The sequence below is a fragment of the Malurus melanocephalus genome, unplaced genomic scaffold (assembly GCF_030028575.1).
Source record: "Malurus melanocephalus ecotype Western Australia unplaced genomic scaffold, MMel_1.1 scaffold_7, whole genome shotgun sequence".
Taxonomy (NCBI): Eukaryota; Metazoa; Chordata; class Aves; order Passeriformes; family Maluridae; genus Malurus; species Malurus melanocephalus.
Genome location: NW_026623239.1, coordinates 4,514,564 through 4,541,824, shown reverse-complemented (window position 1 = coordinate 4,541,824; position 27,261 = coordinate 4,514,564). Strand labels below are relative to the sequence as shown.

The 27,261-nt window shown below is 39.0% G+C and overlaps 1 protein-coding gene across 1 annotated transcript in view; it reads right to left on the bottom strand.

The window, feature by feature from the left end:
* Window positions 1-27,261, bottom strand: part of MCTP1 (multiple C2 and transmembrane domain containing 1) — a 155,645-nt gene that overhangs the window by 9,847 nt on the left and 118,537 nt on the right. The gene's annotated exons all lie outside the window — the stretch shown is intronic.

Below are 27,261 nucleotides of genomic sequence, written 5' to 3'. Positions count from 1 at the left end.
ATCAGAAAAACCTCTGCTCCTATAGGGAGCTGTTATTTTTGCCCCAAATATCTATCTCTAAATCCAGACAAGTTTGTAGCATCAAATCAACCAACAATGCTGTTTTAGGTGGGATTAACATCAAGCATCATCATGGGAAAAAAACCCAAAAAACCAGTTTCTCTTTCTTTTTCAGACTACAAATAAGCCGAAGTTTATGTTCAACCTTTCCAGTGGGTTGATGCCATATTACCCTATCTAGTTTGAATGTGATTGTTGTTTTCTGAAAAGAAGAAATGGGAAGAAAATATTTCACTCTTAGGAAAACATTTTATTTAAAAAGTTCAAATTTTTGTCATCACAAGCCACATGATACAACCGTCTCTGTCATTGGCTCCAAAGTTCTGTGAGACAAATCTGATTTTTATTTATGCCCCAACCTGTGTTATRTGCTGGGAGCTCTGTCCCTCAGGAGGTTTTGCCTGGCAGCCAGTCRTGGGASAKWCAGCTTCCCCTGCTGCTCTGCAAGCGCTCTGCCCCTATTGCTGGTGGGTCAGATGCGCGGATGACCGGGAAAAAACCGCGCGGGAAATCACGCTATGAAAAAGCGAGGCACATAAAAGCAGCTAACTGCAACAGAACCGGAGCCATTTTCCTTTGGRGTTCTTGGAGGGAGCAGGGGCCCACTGGAGGGTCACCTTGGCTGTCCTGCCCCCGCGCTTTTCCTTTTGTTTGCTTTCGTTCCTGCCGTCCTGATTCTTCCCTGTCCGCACCTGTCCTGTCCGTGTGCCCTGTTTCGCCACTTCCCCGAGGCAGCTCGTCAGCACGACAACCTCGTGTTTGCTGCCTCCCCGAAGGAGCTGCCGCTGCCGCCCACAGTCACTGCTATGTGTCCGGCCGTGCCTGCAGCAGCAAGTCTGCCCGCAGCCGGTGTTTGCCGACGGCAGAGCCAGGCTGCTCACCGCCGCCACCCGCAGTCGCCGCAGCTATCCCAAGAGTGTGCCCGTAGCCACGGCACCGTGTTCTCCGCCGACGGGAGGGACACGCAGCCGCTGCTGTTTAGAAATCGCRCCCAGCCCGCCTTGGGAGCCACGCAGGCTCCTCGCGGTTCGCAGCTCACACGCTCCTTGTGCCGAGCTGACACCCACGGGGTGCCCGGGGTACAGCGGTAACAATCTGTCTCCTATTCTGTCTCTCTCYGTTTGTCTTTTTCCCTCTTTAATCCCTTTTCTATCCCTCTTGGTAGGAAGTGGTAGGAACGCTTACCCTTCTTTATCAATAAACAGTTTTCAGATAYAATATTGCCGCGTTTGTGCTTTATTTTTTTTGTCCAAGAAATCTATTAGAAGAATCTTCCCGGACTCCCTCTTTTCAAGCGGGACGGGACATTCAGCATCGAAGAAATATATGTTGCATTTGATTGTTCTTCTCCTGATGCTTAACTAGCACACAGTRTATTGGTTCACTTATTTTGTTGACATTTTTGCTGTCTAAATAAATTAGATTGGAAGAAAACATAATTTATAATTTAAKCACTTCAATAAGACTGGGTCTGCAATGATGTAGTCAAGATTACTTGTGAAGATGTTTGAAAGTATTTAGTTAGAGAACACAGATTATCTAAAAAACAACCATGAGAGAAGCAGACAGAGAGGTGGAAAAAGTACTTTCAGTGATTAGGTGTAATTTATAAGCCAAGCACTTCAGACAAAGCGAAGTTTCAGACACRCATCAGTTTCTCAGGCAATGTCGCATATTTTCTCACATAATTCTCACGTAAGATCAATAATTATTATATCAGAAAGAAATACTTTTGTTTTCTGAGAATGACCATAATGGATCACAACCAGGGATATCAACCACATCCAGTGCTGTACAGCAACAGAGACATTTATGTAAGTTATTTCCTTAATATTTACTGCATTCTTAAAGCCTTGGCAATGACACCATTATTCTCCTCGGGTATACAGCTTCTGAAGATGCATATCATACATCCAGCATGCTTCATTTATCATCAGGAAATAGGCACCTGCTCTACTCCTTCATGTAAAACACAAACTTCCAGTATGCTTTCTTGTATTGCAGAAGTGAACAATAAGCCATACAGAAATCATAGGTATTTTACTGCTTTCCAAATATGTATACCCTGGCCTCATCAGTTTTATTTAAGATATTTTGCCCTCTCTGTATAGTTATTTTAATTTATAATTAACTCGTGTGAGAAAATAATTAAGTCACTGTAACAAAACCAGTACCCTTTGTGGCATATCCAGAACTTAATTGGGGTTGCATTTAAAGGTCCTGAGGCTTTTTTTAATTTACAAATATCTTACAAGATAAATTTGTACCTTTCTTCATGTAATGATTTAGAAATGGCACTCTCCAATTTAGTGCTCCCACTGAGACTTTCCAAATCATGCTGCTGCTGCTCACTCACTCCCTCTCCCTCCCCTGTGATGGGCTGGAGAGGAGAACTGGAGGTATAAAAGTCAAAGACTGCAGCTGCAATAAGAACAATTTACTGGAAACAGCAATGAGGTAAGGAAATTAACAATTACAAGCAACAATATTAATAACAAAAGTGTGGAAAAGAGAGAGAGCGACTCACATGCAAAAGGCTCACTGCAGAGCCAGACTGGACAGCAGCCACACCACCCTGGCTGCTCTCTCTGGCTTGAGGCCAGTGCCACACTTCTTTGACCCTTCCTTCCTAGAAGAGAGTCCCTTTTCCCTGTCCCCAGCAATGATGTGAGATGGTAGAGAATAACCCCTGGGTCCCAGCCATGCACCCTCCTTGCTACTGCAAAAATTCACCCAGTTTTAGCTGGAAACGGGACTATTCAAAAGTGTATCAGTTTTAAATCATTCCCCACAAAAACCCTAAAGACAGAACAAGACAGAGAAAGGGTCACTATTTCCACCGCACTGCACCGGTTGAGTTTAAAGGAAATTTGTTGACATACTCTTAGGCAGAGTTACACAAAACAGTCCAGGAAAGAAATGGCAGTCAGAAGGATTATGGTTCATCTTTGCTTAAACTATTCCCACATGTCCCACAACTATTAACTCGTTTTTATTTCCTGCTCCAAATACTTATGGAAAAAATAAGCTAGGCTAAGGAAAAATTGCATTTATTTTCYCAGCAAGATGCCATGTTATCTAACACAACACATGAGCTATCTTGAGTAAAATAAGGTCCTAAAGAATTCATTTTTCAAACACTACTGGCATTTCCTTTCCAGAGAAAGATGGTATGAGAGACTGGAGGAGATTGCTGGCTTGCAATATTTCAGGTGCATGTGYGCAGCAGGGGATAAGACAAGCCTTGCCCTGGTGAGGCAGTGCATGGCTCCACACACCCCACCTCCTAGAGCCCAGCCCTGCAGTGGCACAGTGGAGGCAATATGCCATCACTAGCCCCTGGAGCCCCTAACCCCACTCCTGAGKGGCTACCACACCAGAATTCCCACCTGGGGGAAGGGCCCAGAAAGCCAAAGAGTGCACAAGCCAGAACACRAGACAAGCATATGTCTTGACCACTGGAACCAGTCCTATTTGTTCTTTTCTTTACCTCTTCTCTCTTCCTCTTTGTTCTTTTTCTTCCAATTCCTTCCTCTTGGGGTCCGAAAACTTAAAATCAGATGGGTTGGAATTTGTTAAGTTGAATGGACTTAGACCTTACTAAGTTGATGCTTTGTGAAACGCTTCATGTTGATCGAATGCTACTTTAAACTTTTGGCAAAGTTCCCTGATTTTCTGAAGTTTGCCAGTAAATTTTTTGTTGTTTTGACTCTTGAGGACTATCTTGTTGGTATTTCTCCTTCACTTTGTCTCTGTGTAAAAGAGAAAATCAGTAAGTCCCTTCAAGGGACTCAGCAAGTATTTTCTGGAGACTTAAAGATGGGCTGTGGCTGGAATCAATTTCACCATTTGAATGACTACAACTGCCAATTTTCTGGACATAATTGTCATTTAAATAGTAGATAATATTTGTAATGCAAAGCTAACAAAGCTTAATGCAAAGCTTTATTACTATTTCATTTGTGTGATTTATTTGTTTGCATTGGGCTTAAGGTATCTGAAAACCAAGAGATTTGCTAGGGGATAGTTTTGAGTACAAACTATGAAAGGAAAGTCAAATTGATGTTGATAGTCTGACTTGAATTTATAAAAGGGAATGAACCCAAAGTAAAGACTCAGACCATGCTTTCCTCCTTCACAGGAAATTGTAAATTAAAGATTGATAGACTGTTTGGCCAATAGTAATGCTTAACATTTACATACTGATTCTCAGCCAGAACTGTATTTTCCTTTGGTGAAAACAAAACAAAACAAAACAAAGTAAATGACTGGCTCTAGACTATRTGGAGCTAATTTACATGAATCCCTTAGTTGTGTGAGTCTTTTTATTCATCCAGTTGTGCTTCCAATCCAATGACAAAATAGGGTGATTTGGAAAGAATTATAACTGTAACCCCAAACCTCTCTCCTCTCCAAGTGAAAGTGCACTTAAAAATGAAACATTTCAAATGACTRGGAAAGCAGAAAAAGTAAGTAAGCCAGTAACTCTGATAAAAATAATGGATTTAAGCATAGAATAAAACTCAACATTTTGTGGTGGATAACTGTCCTGTTAGTAACTTCTAATCTGGAAAGAAAGGCACAAATCATAAAAACAACATAGAAGCAGAGTACTGTGAATAGAAACAAATGATGAATTTTTTCAAGATAATGCCTGGGAAAAAGAGTCCAGATGGATCTTTCAAAACCAGCCCTCATTGCCCAAGCTGGTATGATAGAGCACCTCAGCATACACCACAGCAACCAAGGCAAAGCCAGACTGCCTTATGATCCACACAGAGAGAGCAGCTGCAAAGTCACCACTGGTATGCCCTCAGTGCTATGGTCCTGTCASTAGACCATCAGAGAACACCTGAACTCTTCTCTGCTTGTGTCATACTGGGTTACCTGTTGTAAAGACCCAATAAAAGGACTTTACAGTGATTCCTGTATTCTGCATTAGATACATGGGAAAAATACCAACCAGATAGTCTAAAGAGGTCAAAATCAGACAAAAGTTTACCGGCAAATTTTAGAAAAATCAGAGAACTTTGGAAAAAGACTTAGTACAACATCCAGTCAATATAAAACACTTGGGCATTAACTTGGCCCATTCAACTTAGCAAACTTTAAACCTGTTCAAAGAAAAGTTACTTAAAATGTTCCAAAAAGAGGGAATCAGAGAAATAGAGAAAGACAGGAAGTATATAGAAAAGCACACATGCAGCTACCAGCTTCTGCGTTCCAGCAGTGCTCAGACAGAAGCTCCAAGAGCAGGTAGAGTCAAAACCTATACTGACCTCCTGCTTGGTCTTCAATACCCCTTGGCCTTCATGAGCCCTCCTCCCAGGCAGGTCATTTGGCTGGTTATTTGGCCACTCAGCAGCTGGCTTACGGTAAAATGAAGCCCTGCCTCCAATATGCCACAGCTGGTGGCTCTGCTAGACTGGGATGCTGGCTCTAAGGGTGGGGGTTGTGGGCAGCTCACTCCTCCAACAGGGCAAGGCCTGACCTGCCTCCTTCCCCAACACACAGGCATCCCAAAACATTGCTAGATATCAACCTTTCCAGGACATGTCATCTGTGGTCACAAAACCAAAAGTATAGCCCTGCTGCTGTTAGTGAGGAACTCCTCTAATCACCCTCTGACTTTTGGTAACAAGCCAAAAAAAACTCCATTACTTAAACAGAGCAATTAAGGGCTCCAACACCCTGGCACACTCCCCTTTGTGGACAGATGAAATAGACCCACAAGGAATTGGCAGCAATTGCATGAGTCCTCTACTGCCAGGAGTACCTCCCAGAACATCATTACTATCTCTCAGAAAAGCACACAGACTTGGGCTGTGAAATAGTGGCCTACGCTCTGAGCACTGCTCAAAACCCCCACTGCTGCTTTCTGTGAAGTTCATGAAGAAGAGGACAGCAAACCAACACTATTCCAGCTCTGGAGGCATTTTATCTCCTTAAAGTCTTCTGAATCTCTATCAAAATGTCTCAGATCTGGTGATGRGTACACAGGTAAATGTAAAGAGGACAGACAACCATGATGATATTGTTATGTTAAAGCTAATTGTGGAAGCAGTTCTTGAGGTAGAGCTGAATGGTGTACAGGATCTGCAAAGGTGCATGATGTAACCTGAGGCTGGCATCCTCATTACATCCCATAGTGAACTTAGGAGTCAGGTTATTTTAACCGTTCTTCCCCCTTGCAGGCTATCACTTATGGAACAGCACAACCATACCATATGGAACAGCACAACCATAGTTCCTGACAATTCTTAAATTGAAAAAGTATGGGAGGACTCCTGGAGATATTAAAACTTTTCAGTGGATTAGAAGTTTTTACCCTTGATGATTTAGATATTTCCATCCTTTCAGCAGCCACTCTTGAAACTTTCAGCTTTTTTAAAGAGTGACAGCATGTCCAGCAAACAACTACCTGCATATGTTCTCTCCACAGCAAAATAGAAAACCTGTTTGATATTGCTTCCATCCTGAGCAGGAACAGCAGGAGCAGGGTTCCTTAGAGCACTGCCACCATTTCACCTCTGACATCAAATCTCTGGGGTATGTAGATAACCAGAACTGAGCTTTTAAACTTCGGGCATCAACTTTGCCCATATCACCATGCACCACACCTTCAGTGACCACATTTTTCAGGCACTATCAGCTGTTCACATATGTTCAATGTCATCTTTAAAATCTACCTGCTAACATGGGTCTTCACAAAAGCATGATGATGACGTCTAACAACAATTGCTTATGCCTAAATGGAAATCAGGCTGAGGGTTTTAAAATATGGAGAAAACSACATAATAATGAAAAGTAGGGTTTTACTGAGAGGAATTACATTTGTGGTCATTATTATTAAAGAAAGAAGCAATAAACTGTTGTAAGATTCTACATTTAAAGCAGCAGGAAGAAGGCACAACAGAAACTAGATAAACATGTGGATTAAAATACTAAAGACTTGGTAAAGAACTGTCAAAGAGCAACTTGTTTCACCATTGCCCATTATAAGATCTGCAGCAGAGGACCTGGTGTGATAAAGGGCCATGATCCTCCATTGATAATGGGATTCTTGAGATTCTGCAGATTCTTGGTGGTGAGTACCTTTCTTGCTATCTGTACTTTTTCACTTTTTCCTACTTTTCTATTTTCTTTCTTGCTCTCTTCTTTGATAATGAGTAAATGTGTATTATCATTTTGATTGCCAACATTTGTCCTAGTTTTTGTGTTAATCTCACTCTGGGTGTATTTGAATCCTGCCCTTCCCCATGCTGGCATCTCATGGCRCATTCCCAGATTGGGATAGACTCACTGCTTATGAAGACACCACATCTGTGAGCCTGAATCACCTGCTAGTAGCAGTGGGGTTGGACTAGATATCTCCAGAGGTCCCTTACAACCCTAAGAATTCTGTGATTCTGTGTGAATATTATCATAATCTGTTCTTTCGCAAACATTACACTGAGAGTTGATAAAAATAATTTTAAACCTTCTGTGACTTTTTGGCAGTACCACCTATGTAATGAATTAGATTTTTTCATAGACTGCTGCAGTGCTAAAAGATAAATATAAAATTGGGGGAGAGGGGGGAGAAAGTTAGGAGCTACAGCAATAATTCTAAAGAAAAAAGATATTTCAAGCTTTCCACAGAGTAATGAAATAGCACTATAATGGCAATCACGTAAATTATGTTTAAATTGAGATTTTTTTTACTAGAGCTCTTTATATTCTCTTTCTCCCTATCACATTCCACACGCCCAGTGCTTTTTAAATATGCTCCTTCCTCATCTGTTCTTCACTGCACGTTTGAGTACTGTAAAGATAGCACTACAGATAAAAGAAACATGAAGACAATAAGCCAACATGCCATTTCACCAAAGGGTCCTTTAGTGGGGAGAAACCAGAATTTAAATTTACCTTCCATGATACCTTTCGGAATAATGCTAAACTTTTATGAGGTGTTTGTTTCATACACACTCTAAGCAAATATATTAATTGAAAAGGGTGAAAGCTTATTTGTTCATGGTAATAGATTCAGGAGCAAAAAGTTAACAATGCCAATTTTTACCATGCTTTTCTTGTCCTTATTTGGAAGGAAACTTATAGAACTATGGCATTGTGGGGTTAAGCATTTGGGGTGATGAGAACACACACGATGTATTTGCCTTAGGTTAATGTTTTAATTACTCAAAATTTTTCTTTTGGATGTCTTTTTCTTCATCCCTTTGACTATCCTTAAAAAAAGGAAGAGAGAGTATYGCACTTTACCTGAGTCAGCACAACACTGGAGCTTGACAGTGATGTCATTAATACTTCTTTCCTACCCAGGCACATCAATGTAATCCAACAAAGGCTAAAAGAGAATTCTTTTAATATTGTGCATCAGTTGCTTGCAATCGTTCATTCAGACAGACTGCAGTCCTGATATTCTACCAAAGAACAAACTTCGGTCATGTTTTTAARTATTAATTTGTAAATTCCAGTAGTTCTAATGTGTTTACCCTATGCTGAATGCAAAACTGCAGTTAATAAGGTGCTCATTAATGCAGCTCTTCAAGTTCTGTTACACAAATGTGAGGGATAACAGGCAAAAAAGTTTAATCTCAAGGGTCTAATAATCCTCAAAATGTAAGGAAAGAGCCTCCTGGTTTTATTGCAAAGAGTTATCCTAAATAAGAAGAAYCTTGATATGCAAGAGGCTGGAAGAGTGATGGAATGAAAACATGACATGTCAGCTAGCATAAAAATTCTGCATGCAGGTAGGGGTGAAAAAAACAGAGAAACCAGAAAGGGAATGTTGAGATGCTTATCTAAGTCATACATACACATTTTTGTTGTTTGCTCAATAAGAGGCTCATCAAAATAATACAGTGCTCTGTTTTGAAAGTTGAAAGTAGCTTCGAAATTTATCTTTCAATGAATGCCTTTACAGCTGTCACTAATTGATGTGTAGGGAATTGATATGCAGCAGTACTGCTAGAGTTACAGTAATTTAAAATTTCAGTTACAGTTCTGAAACWSWTTTTTTGAATGTAGCACAAGTGAAAGTTAATGTGATATTTCAGAGTATGTAGAACATAATTTTCATTTTCTTCTTGTAAATATTACAATTATGATAAACATGCTTTTGCAATGGACAAGATTGACTATTCAAGATTACCTTCACACTAGGCTAGGACTCTTACCTCTGCATCAAATGCTGCATTTGGATTTAGATTTACTGTCTCTGGAAGTTTTCCAGTCCTGGGTTGACAGGATATTGTGATCTTAGAACCCTTAATAAGTTACACACCTGAACAAAYAGCTCTGTTGTTTCTCTCCCAGACTCCCTGCTATTAACAACATCTTTAGATCAAACATACAAAAATGAAATTTTTTGTTTCAAAATTACAGTGATCACACCTTGGACTACTTATGGTTTAGGTTTCGGAACTCACAAGAGACTCCTTCCCCTGAAATTTTTTTACCCTTACTTGCACAGATAAGTTTGGCACAAAATTGTCTGGGCCTGGTCAAACACACTGCTGAGCAGAGGACTACAGAAATGCCTTTACTGATCATGTTTGCTGCTCATACAGTGGTCCTATGGAATAACTAATCCAAACTTTTTAATGTCTGTTCCAGATTTGAGTGATTTAACTCAATGGCAAATTCCTATGGGTAAAGACAAACAAAACCATTTTCTTGTGGACACTATTTCTAAAGAGCAGCTTCAGGGAGAGATAAAATTCTTAGTGGCTACATGTTGCCGCCGTATCCTGAGGTTAGCAGAGCCCAGATGGCATACAGCAGTTGAAGAATAAACCCTAAAATCTTAACCACTTGATTGCTGTCAAGTAATCAGTCATTAGGAATAGAGAAACCTTACACCTTATCTCAGCTAAACCAACAAGTGTAGACTGTCTGAAACACTTAATTCTAGACATGAACCTATAGCAATGAAGATGAAAATGATAGTATTGGCATTCTTTGTATGAGTGAAATGTTTAAAGGAAGTCATCTTGAAAGCTTTGGGATTGAAAATGATGGTCAAAAAAAGATGAACATTCAAAATCAAAAATAACAACACCATGAACATGATCACCAGCTCTGTTACTCTACCTCAGAGAAATTCCACAATGTCTAGAGCAGGAAAGGTTAAGTGATGTTCCAARATGGACATATAAATACACATTTAAAACAGCAGGCATAATTATCCAAGGAATCTATCTAATTAATAAATTGAAGAAAGAAAGGAAAGAAGCCATTCAAACCAACTCCTTTTTTACACAATTCCCCTGGATAAATATTCAAACTCTGCTTATGAAAAATTACGTAGTGTAGAAAAATAGCTTGGCATGTGAGGCAAAGCCATATAAAATGGAAGAAAACAGCAGCATCTACAAAATAACCTTGCAAATATTCTTGTGGCACAGTGGACAAGGAGTGATGAGTGAACCAAGAGTACTAGGGTCTCTTTTGAGAAAATCTTTAGCAGAGCCTGAGAAGGCTCTACTGCCTATTTTCTGCCAATGCTTACTTCACTGAAATCAGACAAAAACCTGAACAAAAGCAACCAAACAAAAAAAAACACCCATAAACAAAAACAACAACAAACAAACAAAAGCCAAACAAAAACACGCAAAGAATTCATCACAAACCAAGCAAATAAGAAAAAAAAACCCCAAACCTCAAAACCCAAAAAAACACCCTCCAAAACCCCCAACAGACACACAAAAAACTACAAAGAGAGAGAGAAAATCCCAACCCCCAACTTATTTAATTTACTAGGAATTGCTGCAGTTTTGGCAAAGGTCTAAATCTGGGCCATCTAATGAAGATGTGGTAATATCAATATTCAAAAATCACAGCAAAGGGTCATTCATAACAATATTATTTTAATGTCTGCCCACTACAATAGTCTGTTCTACATTCATTTAAAATATGCTTTTCAGCATGCTAATTTCTCAGAAGGAAAGCACATATTAAGGTTGGACCACAGTAAATCATACTCTGAAAACTCAGAGAGGTGCTCACATTCTGGTGATGTACTGCAGACAACAAAATCAGAAAGAAAAAGAGTAGCTCAAAGGCATTTATTGACTCAAATGTGTATTTCTCTTCCAGAGAAACAAATATTTGTAGCTTAGGGAAAAGCTTTGACTGTGCACTGCATATATGTATCTGTTACTTACAATTAAGATGTCATAGAAAAAGCTACCAGCTTGTCTTCAGTCACTTTAAGTGAATTTCCTTTTAGAACTGAATAATAAGACTTGCTTACTTGGATTAATAATGAATGGAGATGCTCTAGAAAAGGGAAAGCAAAATGTTGTTAAAATGAAATACAAAATCCAGGTGATTACTGCAATGTTGGAAGGACAGCTGAAAAAATAAATGGCAGAAAATACAAACATTTGTCATTCTTTGGGAATGACTAACTCAGCCATTGAGTGCTTTTGACACAGGAAGCATACTGGGTCACAGATGATACTATTTACACTAAATCTTGCAACCAAAGAAGAAAAAAAACCCAGCTGAGATATACCTAATGTACAGAACATAAAAAATAAGCGTTCAACAGAATTTATCTGCCTTCCTAAAGAAACAAATAAATTAAGTGCTTTAACCAGTCACCATGTGACATGCATTTACCCTTTATTTTATTTCCCATAATCTCCTAACTTGTATGCGTCTTATTTAAAAACTTTGAAGTACCAAGATCAACAGATATACAAATGCCAGACGAGGAGGGCAGGGTAAACCTGCAGCTGGCAGCAAACTAACAAATCATTGCTGTTAAACAGTTCTGAGTGCATATTGGACATTAAGCAAATGGGTGAATCAGACAAACTCTAGAATAAGTCAAAAGGAGAACCCAACAGCACTTTTAGCCTGAAAAGCTGCAAAAGAGTTGGCATTCAACCCATGATTCAGCCCTGCTCAAAGGGGATGCTTTTGAACACAGAATCATTTTCAGGAGAGAAAACAGGAAACTGTAAAGAGAATTAAAGACCGTTGCTCCCTTCCTAAATTCCTGATCCTTTTGCAACATCTTTTGCCAGGGATCCATGTAGGATGGCATCAGCTTCAAAGGTTTGCTGGCACCAGCTGTCCACAGATGCAGGAGCACTGTGCCATCTCCTGCTTCTCCAGCTCCACTATTGCTGTCTGATGGCAGGTATTGTATAGTGTAGAGTGTTTAGAATGAACTATTTTATTCACACAGGCCTTTTTCAGCAGAGAAGACAAATTAGTCCTACTCTCTTAAAAAGCTTGCTTCTTAAACCATAAACTTGTTCATTGCTGTTTTTGTGATACTCAGAAAAGCAACAACCACCAGCCACTCTGAAAGAATTCAATGACATTCTCTTCTTCAACTTTCAGCAGTCTTTGTATTATTTATTGTCTAGTAAATAAAGTTGAAATTCTTTTCAGCCTTGGCTGCAAACTCAGTACCCAGTTGCAGTCCGACAACAGCAGGGAATAAAGCTGCCATTGTAAAATATATTTTTTTCTCCTTTGTGACTGCTTTCTGTAGATTTCATTATTTCTCCTGGATCTGCACTTTGTCATATCTGGGGCACAGCAATACTAAGTAAACAGGGAGAAGGGGTGTGAATTTTTTATCACAGAAACTCTGGCTAGGAGGTGATACAATACTCAAGTTTTTCCCAAAGAAAACATGGAAGAGAGCAGGTGCCATTCTTCTGGAAAGCTGTGCTAATCTAGTGTGACAGTTCAGGTCTAAACAGACAGAGGTGCTTAGACTTTGTGGCACAACAATTATCTGAGAGGCTCTAATGAGCAATTCCATTGGATTAATGCAGGTTTTTGAAAAGAGGCAGTTTTGCCTGACTGTACTACAGTTCTTTGCTATTAAACACACGAAGGGCAGCTCACACACGGCATGGGGTGGATGTGTGCCTGTACAGAAACAAAATGGTTGAGGGCAGAAATGAGCACATTAAGGTTAAACAGGTATACCARCTTCTCAAAACATTTTTCAAGCTTTCAGAGAATGGTAGTTCTGGCGTTTCCACAGCTGTGTGCTCYAATTATCAACTTTTCCTTCCCTGAGTTTGCCCCTCTTATGTTGGACCCACATAAGCTTCAAGAACCCACACCACTCTTAGTGGTTCAGCTATTTCTCCCAAGGTTCCCTCAGCCTTTTTTGGGCAAACATCACCCAGTCCTGATAATTTGTTATTATTCATTTTGTTGACTTTTTTCTACAACTTCTTTTACAAAAACTTGATTTGAAGCAGCAAACCCTGTGGAAACCTCACCAASACCTTCCATAATGAACACATGTACAAGAATTATGATTACAGCATAAATTCAAGGCCCTTGGGTAGGTTGTTTTGAGTACCTAATAACACACAGTGACATTTTCAAACTAGTTATTTAAAATTTCTTGAAACTTTTTAGAATTTTAAAACAGTTAAATCAACAACGAGAACGTAAATGATAATCTTCATTGTGCTTAAAAGAAATCTGTTGGGCTGTTGCTAAAAAAAAAGGATATCAAAATAACTATGCAAGGAGAAAGAAGTAAAAGGGTATATATATACACTGAAAGGTTAACCTTTGTACTACAGATGATGTTTAATATATTTATTAATCTAGATCAAAAAGAAGGAAGGTTGAGCTGCTAAGTTTGGAGGTGACAGAATTACTTAAAGTGGTGATGTCAAAATTCTGAGGAGTATAATGAAGTCAATTAAATTACTAACACTAGCAGTTTACTTTGTGCTATTGTATAAACCTGATAATTTCAGCAAAAATACTGAATCCAAGTTAAAAAATAAAAATAAAAAGCAAAATCAGAAAAGCAGACATGACATTTGAAATAATGAAAACAATGCAAGGAAAATTAAGACAATGAGCAACAAAAAGTACTAGGACATTTTAATTTACACAGAAGATGAATGGATATAATCAAGATACTAAAAATAATGAATGGTTTAGAGAGAGTAAATTGAGACTTTCAATTATTCTCATAAGACTGTAGATAGAAATGTTCCATGAACTTGAAAGGCAGAACTAAWGCTGATAAAAGTAAATTATTTTTCACCAGTGGACCCTGCTGCCAAAACAGCATTAATATGAAGAGCTTAATAAAACTAACAGCAGAACTAAACACATACACCATCATTTTCCTAGTGGGTAAGACAACTCTCTATTATTTCACACAATAAAATGACACTTTTAAAACAGCTTGTGCAACTCAAACACAAGTTTGAGTCAGACTACAGAGCAGAGGTTACAGTGAAAATTAAGTACAGACAATATAACATACACATGATGGTCCCTTCTAATCCAAACTATTCAACATGATTCTATGAGATGAAATCTTTCCTGTTTACTATTTGAAGTACTTGCATTTTTGTTAAAACATTTCAGAGGAGTAGTAGTAGAACAACAAATCAGTAGACAGAATGATGGAACTTCCGATATTTTAGCCAAGAWAAAAGGTACTGAGAAGTAGAGTCCACTGCATTCTAAGAAGATTGTACAGATATGAAAAAAACTTCAACCACATAGTAAAAATAAACTCTATGAAATTTCTGAACTAACAGGGCCACCTAAGTGCTTTCCAGCTACAGCACTGATTTCTTTTAGAAAGAAAAAAGTTGCAAATACTACTTTTCACTAACCATTGCCATCCTAGGTGAATAATGTGTAATTATATTGTGTATTTTTTTCTGATTATGAGAGCTGGGACTAMGAGCATGCCCAAGATTGAAACACTAATCACTTGCACGAATACTGATATCCTAACACCACTGTTTCCTGCAGTTGAACTCTGCCAATCCACACTTYGAAACAGATTAATTTTTACTACACAGTTGTACAACACCATGTGCAAAAACAAACATGTAAGAAGAGCTCTGTTATTCTGGGGAAGAGAGGAAATCTGAATACCTAAGTGTCTTCAACCCTATCTCAAACTGAAAATGACATGAGAACTTCTGTTTTACATATCAAAATACAACAGCAGGGAGGGYGGAGGGTAGTGGCGTGGGAGTATCTGGGTTTGCTTACTTTTTAGTAGAAATCAGCAACTACCAGTCAGTACCATGCAGTAATTTCTTCCTCCTCTTGCAATACTGAGCTTCACTCTCACTCGGACTCCAGGCTCTATAGAAGCTGGCACTCCTGAGCACACAGCTCCCACAGGGCACCCTAGTGCTCTGCTTTGGCCCAAACATCTCACTACCTTTGCTTTGACTTTAATGCTCTTGATTCCTCTGCAGCTGAAAATACTAATGTGGTGGAAAATATTAATAGAGTGCTACAGGRGAGAGAAAGGAAGAGAATTCACTAACAAGCCTTACTCAAAAATAGAGCAGCACATGTGTGTGTAGCATGCAAAGTGCTTCCCTCCACTAGCTGGAAAATACCCCTGTTGTGTTAGGATAACACAAAGAGAATGTAGGGAAAATCCAGTGACTGCTGGAGACAGCATAACCTGGTAGGATATCCTTCCTGGGCTGTCTTTGAGTTTGCTTCACATCATAGAGACACGGCTGAAGCTCTTTATTATAACACTATTGACATTAATATGTAATATTATTAACATTAATAATTAATGACCATCATTAAGACTTTTTTTTGTTGTTTGTTGTAGGAAGGGGAGGCAGCACTTGTAAGGGCAGAGCCTGCTGTGTCCCAGCATCCCCAGAGGACAAGTATACCTTGAAAGAGGGGGCAGGAGAGCAATTATCTGCACCAGAGAAGGTGATTCCAGCATCAGATGGGTTGAGATCTGCTCAAAGGCACGAGGCTATTCACTATTACTCTCTTCTGCATGGTCATGTGTTTCCAACTTTTTTATATTCCATTTACATTGTAAAAATTCCCTGGCCAATTCCAGAGACGGAGCTGCGGTGAGCTTTCCCCTCCCCACCGTGACTAATCTTAAGGAGCAAAACAGAAGGTTTGTTTTTGGCAGCTCTGTTTTAATCTCATCCACATCACATTCAATTCTCCTTACTTTCAATCAATATTTTAAAAACCTCAGCTACCACTGAAGAGGTTTAAATAAACACTAAACCTGTAAGAACGAAATGCTGCAAAGTACAGTTTATGCTGGAGATAATTCAATGTTATAATCAGAGTTGCAATTTTCTCCTAGAGCATAMAAGTAGTATGAATTATATGTGGAAAAGAGGAGAGAAAAAGAARAAAATAAAGCTTTCCTAAGCACAAACACTTTCCAGTATCCCAAGAGCAGGTAACCTGTCCAGTACATCATAGTTTATACCTKGTGTCTGAGCTCTGCYTATGCTCCTGCCTCGTACCCTTTGTTAGGATACACCTCTGAACAGCACTGTTGACAATGACCTGAARAAAAGCACAGTTCCCTCCCTCCAGAGGGAAAGGACAACACTTCAGGCAGGTCAAACGCTTCAGTGCAGCAGTGTTGGAGTGCTCCCTGTCCTTGACTAACCCTCTCTACCTATGGTGGAAAAAGCAAAGCAGAATATTGTAAGAGCAGAACTAAAGAGCTGAACTAAAGTTTCATCCTTGACAAAATATATCCTTCTAGATTCCCTGAAAGCCATTTTAGACATCATCCTTGCAAATTATTCAAAATGTTAAGGAATATTGAAATAAGAATACAGTGTAGGATACCACTGACTGCAGATTYTTTTATTTTAGTGGTTTTCTAAAAGGTCATACTACTTTTTTTTCAGGATGTTTTTCATGTTCAGATTATAACAACTTCTTCCTCCAGCCCTACACAATTCTTCTCTACATTTTATAACTACTCTGATTTGGTAACCTGAAAAAAAAACCTAATTTTGTCCTGCATCAAGACTGGAATACTCCAGTMTGGAATACTCCAATTCTCCTTGCATTGTAATGCTGTTGTGCTTTTAAAAGCCATTGGTAATTTTACAGACTCAATAGATAGTGTCTATCTGCATGACACTTTAGGACCTTATCAAAACTTTACATTAAAGCTACAAAATTTACTGCTCTTTCCCTATATTACTCTCCTAGCAGCTCCCAAGGAAGGGGTTGTGCTGTCCTTTGACCAGTTTCAAATGTGCATTGTCAAACAGCAGTGTTACTAAGGTCTTTCTCACCAAATTCTTTTGGGGAGCTCCAGCAGTGTGAACTGCTCCTTTTCAACCTGCCAGTTTTTGACTGGCCTTTTTGCCACTATGGTAGTTCTAAAAAGTCTAACTGGCATCAGAGGAAAACACAGCCCAGACCAAATTGCTGTGGTTTCCTTTCAAAAGCAGCCAGTCTCGAATACAGAGAAACTCCCATGTTGAATAAAACAACATTTCACCAGGGGAAAAAGAATCTGTAGCGCTTTCAGGGAATGACATTTCACTATTTATTCATTAGACTTCAAAATTCAGCATAAGGTTTTTCTTTCTAAAAATATCAAGGGGTTAAAATGTTTTCTTCTGAATCAAAATATCCTGAGGTAGATGAGTGAAAAGGATTATACAATGTAAGAACCTTTTGAAACAACTATTTAGTAACAAACTGACCCTTGGTCTATAACATTACATAATGTAATTTCTGATAATGAAGCTTCAAGCATTCCCTGAATAGACTATAAAATCTTAATCTTTAGTAGACTACACAGAAACCACAACTATTACTATGCAAACCATACTTCTATCAAAATGCAGGGATGTGTATTATACTTCAGAAAAATAGCTGAGTAAACTGTTTTTTGATCTTCGCTATATGCTGTGCATTGATCTAAAACACTCAGGCAGCATTTGTTCTTTGAGAGTGGGAAGGAAAGTAGTTCTGTGACTACAGAAAATACAAAAGACACTTTGGTATACATGAACATATGCAGAAATTTCAAATTCCCTACAAATTTTAAAAAAATAAAACCCTATAATCCAAGTACAAATTAGCCTCCTACCCAGCAGTGGAGAATGCATTACAATGAATTTCCACCTATTCTTCTCCTGTTGCTATTTAAAATTTTAATCAAACAGCAATTAAAGGTCAACAAACAGCTTTTCATAGTTAATTTTAAATTATAGTTAATACCAGGCATTGAAGGCATAGGAAAGCACTGGCTAATATGTTGAGGGTAGAAGGAATTGTTGTGCGAAGTAAAAACTGTACTTTTTTTTTTTTAACCATTGTGAAAAGCACATCTGCTGAGCACTTGATCCTAAATTACTATTTCCCATTGCAAGAAAGCTTTGGATGCTGTTCTGACTTATTCACACTGCTAAAGACTAAGAGAAAGCAATGCTTTTTCAATAGAATGCTTTTCTCTCAGGGCTCTCTATTACTCTGGCTTTAGAGTATCTATGACATTACATAAAGGAGTGGTATCCATTTTGTTTTTCTAAAGCTGCTAGCCTTCAGAACAAAAACAGTTTGCTAAGATAAAATCTGGTTTTCCCATCCTGGACTTTGTTATCTTAGCACCTGAACAGGCCAAGAAAGCTTAAAAAGAGAAAGGAAATAGGAGAAAGAAAYAATGCTTGAATATTTATTAGTAATTTTTCTTATATATTTTTGATATGTATTAAAATAATCCATATACATTTCTCAGCTCAATTACTTACAAACAACTTATCTGCAGAATCAAGTAAATCTGCCAGCTGTGCAAGTTTATTTTTCCATGTGCTATCTTGAGATAAGCAGGTCTGTAATACTGTATTTCCACTGACATAATTGTGCATGAATTCCGATCTGATTTAGTATTACATGGTGCAAAAGGGGTGACACATTTTCTGTAATACAGCTCATTAGAAAAGGAAAGGAATTGCCAGTGTATGAAATCCAAGGAGTTTGATTGAAAGACTCTGGGACTTGGGGGTCAACTCAGTGGAAAAGTAACTTGCTCAACTACCCCAGGCACTAAGCACTGTGACAAGCAAACCTAATACCCTGGTGCATTTACTGAGACAATCAATAAAAACACAGCACTATCAGACTGCTACAGCTGTACATTTACCTATCATATTACTTCAACTGCTCCTAAACAAGTGAAACATGCATTTGCTGATGATGCAGATAACACAGGTACCTCACTGGTCCTTTAGTCACATTTAATACCAAGTCAGAACACTAAAATAACCATTTATTGCTTTTCCATATGCCATAAATTCTAATTGTCAAGTCTATCTAAAGTGTACACCGAAGACTACATTCAAAGATCTACTGAGATGGCAAAGCCAACTGCTCTGAAATGAACGTATGGGAGATTTAAGGTAAACCCTGCACATTCCTACCTGGGTCATCATCCTCACCCAAGCCACCTCCGCCTGGGGCTTTGTGGCCTCTCCCTGCCACCTTGCCTTCTCCTGATAGAGGTGTCAGCATCATCACATCCTTGCCTGCCCAAGAACTGGCCATAAGTTGTCCACATTTATTTTTACACATTATTTCTGTCACTCTTTATGCCTGCTCCAGCTCTAGTTCCTGCAGACTCCTTAACCCAGAGCTGCTCAACAGGGTTCATGGGAGCACCATCTATACTCCTGCATGCAGCTCAACAGAAAAGTCCGTAAATCCACACAAAACCAATGCCCTTCCCGGCACTTTGTCCCAGTGCTTGATCTCTGAGGAGTCCAGGCAGGAACAGACAGGAAAAGTGACTTATCTTTGGGCCTTTACTAGTGTTTATCAGTAAACACATAAAATTCCACTCACAGAACAGGCAGGAAGCAGAATAAAGCATTGTATGCACTATTTGTCCACAAGCTTTATTGATGATTAATTTGCCTCTTAACCTGCCAGCAGATTTCCCCTGAGTAGAGGCAGACTCTCCACTCTACCATGCTGTGATGTGTCTTGGACGCTGCTGCACACCAACCTTTTAATTCCATACCACACTGCTTTAGGATGAGTTTTGTTCTTAAATACTTCGGGCATGGGTGCTTCTTTCATGTTGTCAGGATTATATTTTGCCTAGATGATCTGTCCCACCACTTCACTCACACATCAACATTCAGTAAACAATGTAAAATCTTACACTGACACACAGGTACTTCAAACTGCAAACAAAATGCATGCATATTGTTGGCAAAAGCTTGCAGTTTATTTTCTCATATTTCTGTATTTTCTTTCACAACGCACAGYAAGACCTAATCAACTGTCCTGGCAAATTTTTGTAATCGAGATTGCAATGTTCACCTATCAGCGAAGTCAAACACCCARCTTAAGCTGTGGGTTTTCAGCTATGTTGAAGTGCGAGCCTCGGCATCGAACCTCAGCTGAAATCCCAGACTACAATACACCATGCACCCAGGCGTGCTGCTGAGCATCCCCTTCTCCCACAGCATCACCTCTGCCACTCCTGCACTCTCATTCACATGCACACTGTGTCAAACMCATACTCCACAGGGAACTAGGTCCATGTAGAACTCATGCTGCCCMTGGGATGGACTCATGCTGGAGAAGTTTGTGGAAGAGTGTCTCCAGTGGGAGGGACCCAGGGCTGGAGCAGGGCAAGGACTCATTTTCCTGAGCAGTGTCAGGAAAAATCTGTGATGAACTGACTAAAACCCCCATTCCCCATCTCCCTGCACTGTTAAAGAGGAGGAGGTAGAGCCTGGAAAAGAGGGAGGAGTGGAGGTAGTTTTTAAGATTTATTTTATTTCTCATTATCCTGTTCTGATTTTGTTAGTAATAAATTAAATTAATATCCCCAAGTTGAGTCTCTTTTTCTTGCTAATTGGTGAGGGATCTCTCCCCATCCTTATCTCAACCCATGAATCCTTACTTACATATTCTCTTCCCTGTCCAGCTGCAGAGGGGAGTGATAGAGCAGCTTTGGTGGGGGCCAACCCACCACACTTACACATTTCTAGCTCTTCTTCCTGTGGGATGTGGAGGAAGATTGGCTCTGTATTCTAGAGCTCTACCCTTTGGTCCAGAAAATGCTCAGAAGGCATCTCTCCAAAGATTTTGAGGCTGTCTTTTAAAGGTTAAAAAAATGGAGTTATGAATAAACCTGAACAAATAATCAGGTGGCTGTCAAACCAGTGACTAGACGGTTTGCTTAGAGTGCAAGTGATTCATAGCAGTGGTTTAAACAGAACTCAGATCCCATGAATCTGTGTGAAAYGACTTCAAAGAAGTTCTGCTAGAGAATGAAGAAGGATAATGGTCCATCCTCACCACTTTTGAAACCACGTGGAGCAAGGGTACAAACCAATCTGCACATGTAGGAAGGTTGCAAAGTGAACCCAGCAGTAAAGGACTTTGGTTGCTTCCTTTAACACTCATTATTTCTCTCCCAAGTCATAGAGAAGTCCATACAGATGGACTACACCCTAAAGTTATTTTTTGAGGACCTAGGTAAAAACAGTCCTTTGCCTGGCCTCAAAGAATTTAAATCTGTTTAGTTATGTTAAGAAATAATATTAACGGTAGAGGATAAAGTAAGTCACATTCCTAAACAGCGAATATAATTTAGACATATTCTTGATTTGAGTTAATAATTTATTGAATTATACTTGGATTACTTCATAATTGAGGAACATCACCCACACTATATTGGTCACAGGTGAACACCACCATATACATGGATAAGCGTCAATCATTCAACAGTTTATAGTCTGTTGAAATAATGTTACTGTATTCCACATCTTTCCGTGCCCAGAACTTGTTCCTATATCTTTAAGACCCTACAAACGAGAACCTTGTGTGCAGGGAACGCTATCAGGGGCGTCTTTACAACCGGCCCTCCCGGGAAGCTTGCTGCTGTTTGCTCTGCTGGCCTTTGCTTCGGCTGAGGTTTTTTTTCCCCCTTTTTGGATCCTCTTTTCGTTTTTTTCCCTTTTTTGTCATCTCGGAGAGGCTGCCTGGGGGCGGATTCCATTCCTGTTGGTGCCAATGGAGCAGCCCCCGCTCCAGTCCAAGCYGCTCCGCCCCACTGAGGGTGTCCAGCCGAGGAGAGATGACCGCGASTAGCCCAGCCCAGCCGCCTTGCTATGCCTGTCCTGCTGTCTCCTGCCGCAAGGAAGGTGAAGTCCCTCCCCCCGAGTTCTGGCCCCTGATCCAGAGAACACCAGCGAGAGCTCCAGCTGTCGAGGAGACCAGCAGGGCAGGGAGGGGACAGAGGGAAGGCTGACATCACCTTTCCCTTTCCCGAACCACGCACTCGGCTGGGGAGCAACACTTGGACGGGTGGGGTGTCCCTGGCATTTTGGGCTTTCTCTGCCTTCTCGGAATTTAACAATTTTGTATCTAGCAGTTTTCACTGTTATTTTTCGCCTGTTGCTGTTCCACTGGTTAACAAACTGCTATTTTTTTTTTTTTTCACTTATCTCTACTTGCTTTCATTCTTTGTCGGGGGAAAGGGATTGGTTAAACCCGTAAAGGGAGACAACAGATTCCACAGTGTTCTCCTTTAAATTGTCTCAAACCAAGACATAGACCCATGGTCCGCCCAGGTACTACTACTACACACACACACACCCACACCCACACACACCCACCCCTCCTCAAATGCTGAACTTCAGATATGAACCTCAGATTCTGATCTCATTAATTCTTATTGTACTTTACTGATTTTGATATTATTTCAAGACAGCACCAGGACAAAGAAACCTGATCTCATTAAAATGAAACCTCTCAGAAGGCTGTCGAAGTTACCTGTTTTCAAAGATGTGTACGTTAATGATGAAGCCTATAGGATGYCCCAGTACAGGGCAGGATGAAAACTGCTTTTTTGTGAAAGTTGCTGTGCAAAGGCTCCACATGATCCAAGGGATAGTCAAGCAAAAGTGACTCTATGGCTGTGAACTGGGGGTGAATCCAATGATCAAAACCATCATCATCTTATATTCCAGAGTACAGGCTGAAACAGTCTACACCATCAACCCTCATATAATGTATAATTTTTATAAAAACTACACACCTCTTATCAATATGTCTGCATGGATAACTAAATTAAGCTGAAACAAAACTGTACTGAGAAGTTTGTTGCAGCCATGTACTGCAGATTGCCCTGTTGTAGAGTTTTGCAAGTACACACAGTCTTACAAGCTATACTTTGAGAAGATGACAGCTTCATACACAGCTACAGTTTTCACTGGAAGCTGCTGGTTTTTTATTTAGAGTTAGTATTTAGATGCTATGTTCATGTAGAATTTAATGATGGAATCAAACTATAGGCAAACCAACAGATTTATTCATTCTGGAATTTTAACTGTATTCGCTCACTATTACTCTATATCATTTCCCGCCATTTATTTTATAGAAAATAACTGCCACTGTAATACATCACAATCTTCTCTTTTATAGAATATAAAAATGTAGGCTATATTGGAGCTCTTTCCTCCTCGTGATCTACTCTCAGTTAAAATGCAGGGCATGCTTCTCAAAAGTTACAAATGTGTCTTGGCTTGAGAGCAAAGCTGGCACCTCTCAGCAGCAATGATTAAAAGCTTTAAAATATATTTTAATTTGACTCAACTATCACTTGTCACAAAAGCTTCTAGTTATCTTGAAGTATAATATCGTTGACTGAGAATTGCAAAGAATTTTTCAAAGAATGAAAGGCTAAAGACAGAGTAGTAGAATGTACAAATGTTTTAAATATTTTTCTTAATAAAATGTTAATATAAAGGTAAAACAGAATAGTGTTCATAATGTGCATCTTCCTTCACTTATGCCTGCAATGGCAGCAGTTCTCACTGGCCTGATTCTGAAGTATGCTGAGGGCTTCCAGCAAAATGCTRAGTTGAAAATCTTTGTGATTATCTGAAATCTTACCTGGAGCTTGTTCAAAGAATAAAGCTATGTGAAAAGCATATGTGAACTTCTTAAAAATTAAATCTTAGGTACACCGACAAACTAAAATCTTAGATACATAGATTATGCATATTGACTGTGACATTATTTTAACATCAGTGTGTAAAAATCCTTTTGGTAGCTAATTGATAACTTGACTTCATGTAATTAACTGACCCTTACTTGCTAAGATATTGTAAAAGCCAGTGTTTGTAAAGGAGCCAAAAAAGAAAAAAGAGAGAGAAATCAGATAAAACTATAAATCTGTGGTTGGYATAGGTTTAACAAGTATAGGTTTAACAAATGGAATGCAAAATCCAGCACTATTTCTTGGAAAAACTAGAACTAAATGAAGGACAAATGCCTGAGCCAAACAAACAGCATATTTTTCAATTCCTAAGTACATAATAGGACAACAGCGGAAAATCAGGAAAAAAATATTCCACTGCTAAGCACTACTTTGTAACCAATACAAGCAGTATACCTGCTGCTTTAGTTTATTATTCATATTGCAAGTAAAGATGAAAGCTAAGATTCTCCAATACAAAACCACATCCTATGGCCTTCATTAACAGTCCTGTCTTGACTGCAGCAGAGGGCATAAAAAGTTACTAAAATCCAGAATGATGGAATGAGACACAGTAAGTGCAAATCTGTCTTGTCAGACTCCCCTCAGTATTACACCTCATTATCAATAAAATACATCACATTAACTAATTTCATATATTTCATCATTCATTACTCTCAGTTTCCTGTGTCTGTAACTCTGCAGTTTTGGGGATGTCAAGCCATGTCCCTCCATGACACAGAACCTTTATCAGTGCCTACATTAAGGTCATCACATAGTCAAAGGGTTATCCTTTCACTGTGACCAAGTCACTAATATCCAAGTCAGCTCCAAAGAAAGACACTTTTCATAATCGCCCAACAATCTGATAAGTGAAAACATATGGATAGGTTTAGGTAAAGCCTGCAAGGAGCCTTTACTAAATGGAAAACAGGTGCTCCAGTTCCATGACATGTAATACCCTATTGATTGCTAAGTCCAAAGGTTACAGGACTAATAGCTTCCTTGTGGTAATCAGGGAGCAAAGACACTGGCCGTGGTCAAGTGACTGGGGCATATTTTACATATTTGCAACATATGCTTCAGTTTTAATGAAAGTAAGGGTTTGGCACATTTATTAATCTTGTAACTTCCTTCGCATAAAAAGACCTGTTTTTTTTCCTGAGTTTTCTATTATACCACATGAAAAAAAAAGAAATATCATAAAAGCCAGAGGCCACTACCAGCTGGTGTTACAAAACGTGCATTTGTTTTCTCACAAAAAYTCATTTCACACATAGCTTTAAGCAAATACAAACTAAAATTACACAAATCTGCACCCTTCCATTCAGACAAAAAATATAAGAGGAACAGCAGTAGTCAAGAGTGTGTCTAGTGCATCAGAAAGGAAAAACAGCCTACTAGCTCCCAACAACAAACACATCAGTTGTAACCATGTGCTTATGATTTACAATTTAACTTAGTGCCAAATAATGCCCACTCCAAACATAYTGAATAAAGAGAGTAGTCTGTATATGCTTGTTTTTAAAAGTGTATTTTTTTCCCTGATTCAAACGGCATATTCAATCTTGAGAGTTCAAAACATTTGAAATAATGAAGACAGCTTTGAGTTTATAAAAATCARCCTTAACACCTTCTGTATAGAAAAACAGCTCTTAAATATTCAATAAAAGAGCTCACTGAATGCACAGRGTAATGTCAGTATTCACTTTTATTCAACCTTGGTAACTAGATCTAGAAAAATGTTTGAACTCTGGTGTCAGTTTGAGAAAGCTGAATATTAGATCACAACATTGAAAYCTAGAGTGATATTTCTAATTAGGTACGTTTTGCCCGGCGTTTGYTCAGAGAATCACCAGAGATTTGGGGGAGGGAGGGGCTGACCTCTACCCTCATCTTCTCCTTTAAAGGAGTTTGTTTAGCAGTTTCCAAAACCCACTGAGCAGTAACTACATAGTCTGGTTCACACTACAAGCAGTCAAGTACTATTCTTTGTGAACTAATCACAGTGATTAAAACACCCAGCAATACACACACTACTGGTATGATACATTTGCACCAGTTCTAATAATAAGGCAGAAGGAATCAGGAAAAAATGGCCTCAAATGGATGGTAGATCAGTGTTTATCAGAAAACAAATGATGATTCAAAGCTAGTGTATTGAGATAAAATACAAGCTCTCAGCTACATGATGGACTTTTATAATAAATCGTGTATTGTATTGCCAGAAGTGGATGCTCCTATGATTTAGCATCAAAAAATATCACATATGTGTTTTGTGAAAGAAGATTTTGTTAGCACAGTGTTTGCTGATTCTGAAATTATGAAGCAATCAATTTAAGTGATGTACAGAAGAATTTTACACAGTAGTTGTAAAACATTTGACCTGGCAGTGGAGCAAGGAAAATACTCTTACTTTTCTCATGTCTCATACATCTTATGTGTTAGCTAACAGAAAAATAATCATTCAGGGGATTAACTAATCATAGTGAATTTTCTGACATTTCAAACGCTGCTGCCAGCATATGCATTCTTACAGTGGTGTATAAATGTAYATCTCAGCCAGGAAAAAAGGTCAAGAGCATAAATTAAGATGCTCTGTTTTTCTCCTTTCAGAAAAAAAAAAAATATTACAACAGCAGTGGGGGAACATCTGTGAAGGTTAAAATAATCTGAATTTTAATATAGYGTTGTTGTAAAACTACCTATTTTTTTTCATTTTCTTCCACAAATACCACTTTTCTGATATGAAAATACCAGCAAGAATTAGGCTGTCTTCACTGCACTCATCTCACCAGAAAGCCATCCTGCCAGTGCTAACCATKTTGTCAGTGATGCAAGGACATTCTGATTTATTTTCTTTGTTTTTTCCCTCTCTCTGGGGGACAACCAATCCAAGAAGTCCCATGTCTTGTCTCAATAATATGTGGAAATGAGTTGTTATTTACTGTGGTTCAATCCTCAACCTAACCAGCAGTGTCTAAACTGAATGGTGTGCACTCAAATAGGTGAATGATCTGCTGTGTGTTCCCAGCTTGCAGGGCCACAATGCAGACTTCAAATCAAGCGGATGTCTATGAGAATTGTGATTATTTAAATACCATATGGAGCGCAAAACATTCAAGCCATTCTTCTGTCCAGCAATTATTTGCAAATTTTAGATGTCAATATCTCATCCTTTACCAGCACAGAGTTGCAATTTCCACACCATTTCCCCCTGAAGTGCAGCCCTATTTGTAATACTCAAGACAGGAGGAATTTTTGTCCTTCAAAACCAGTTGTTGCTGCAGTTATCTTCACAATAGCTATCAAGTTCCAGACAGGTTGAGTTATTATTGTTCCTGGCAGAAAAAAAAACTTGATCCAGCTCTGCACCAAGAAAAGAAAAAAGAAATAAAAAAGGAAAAGGAAAAGAAAAA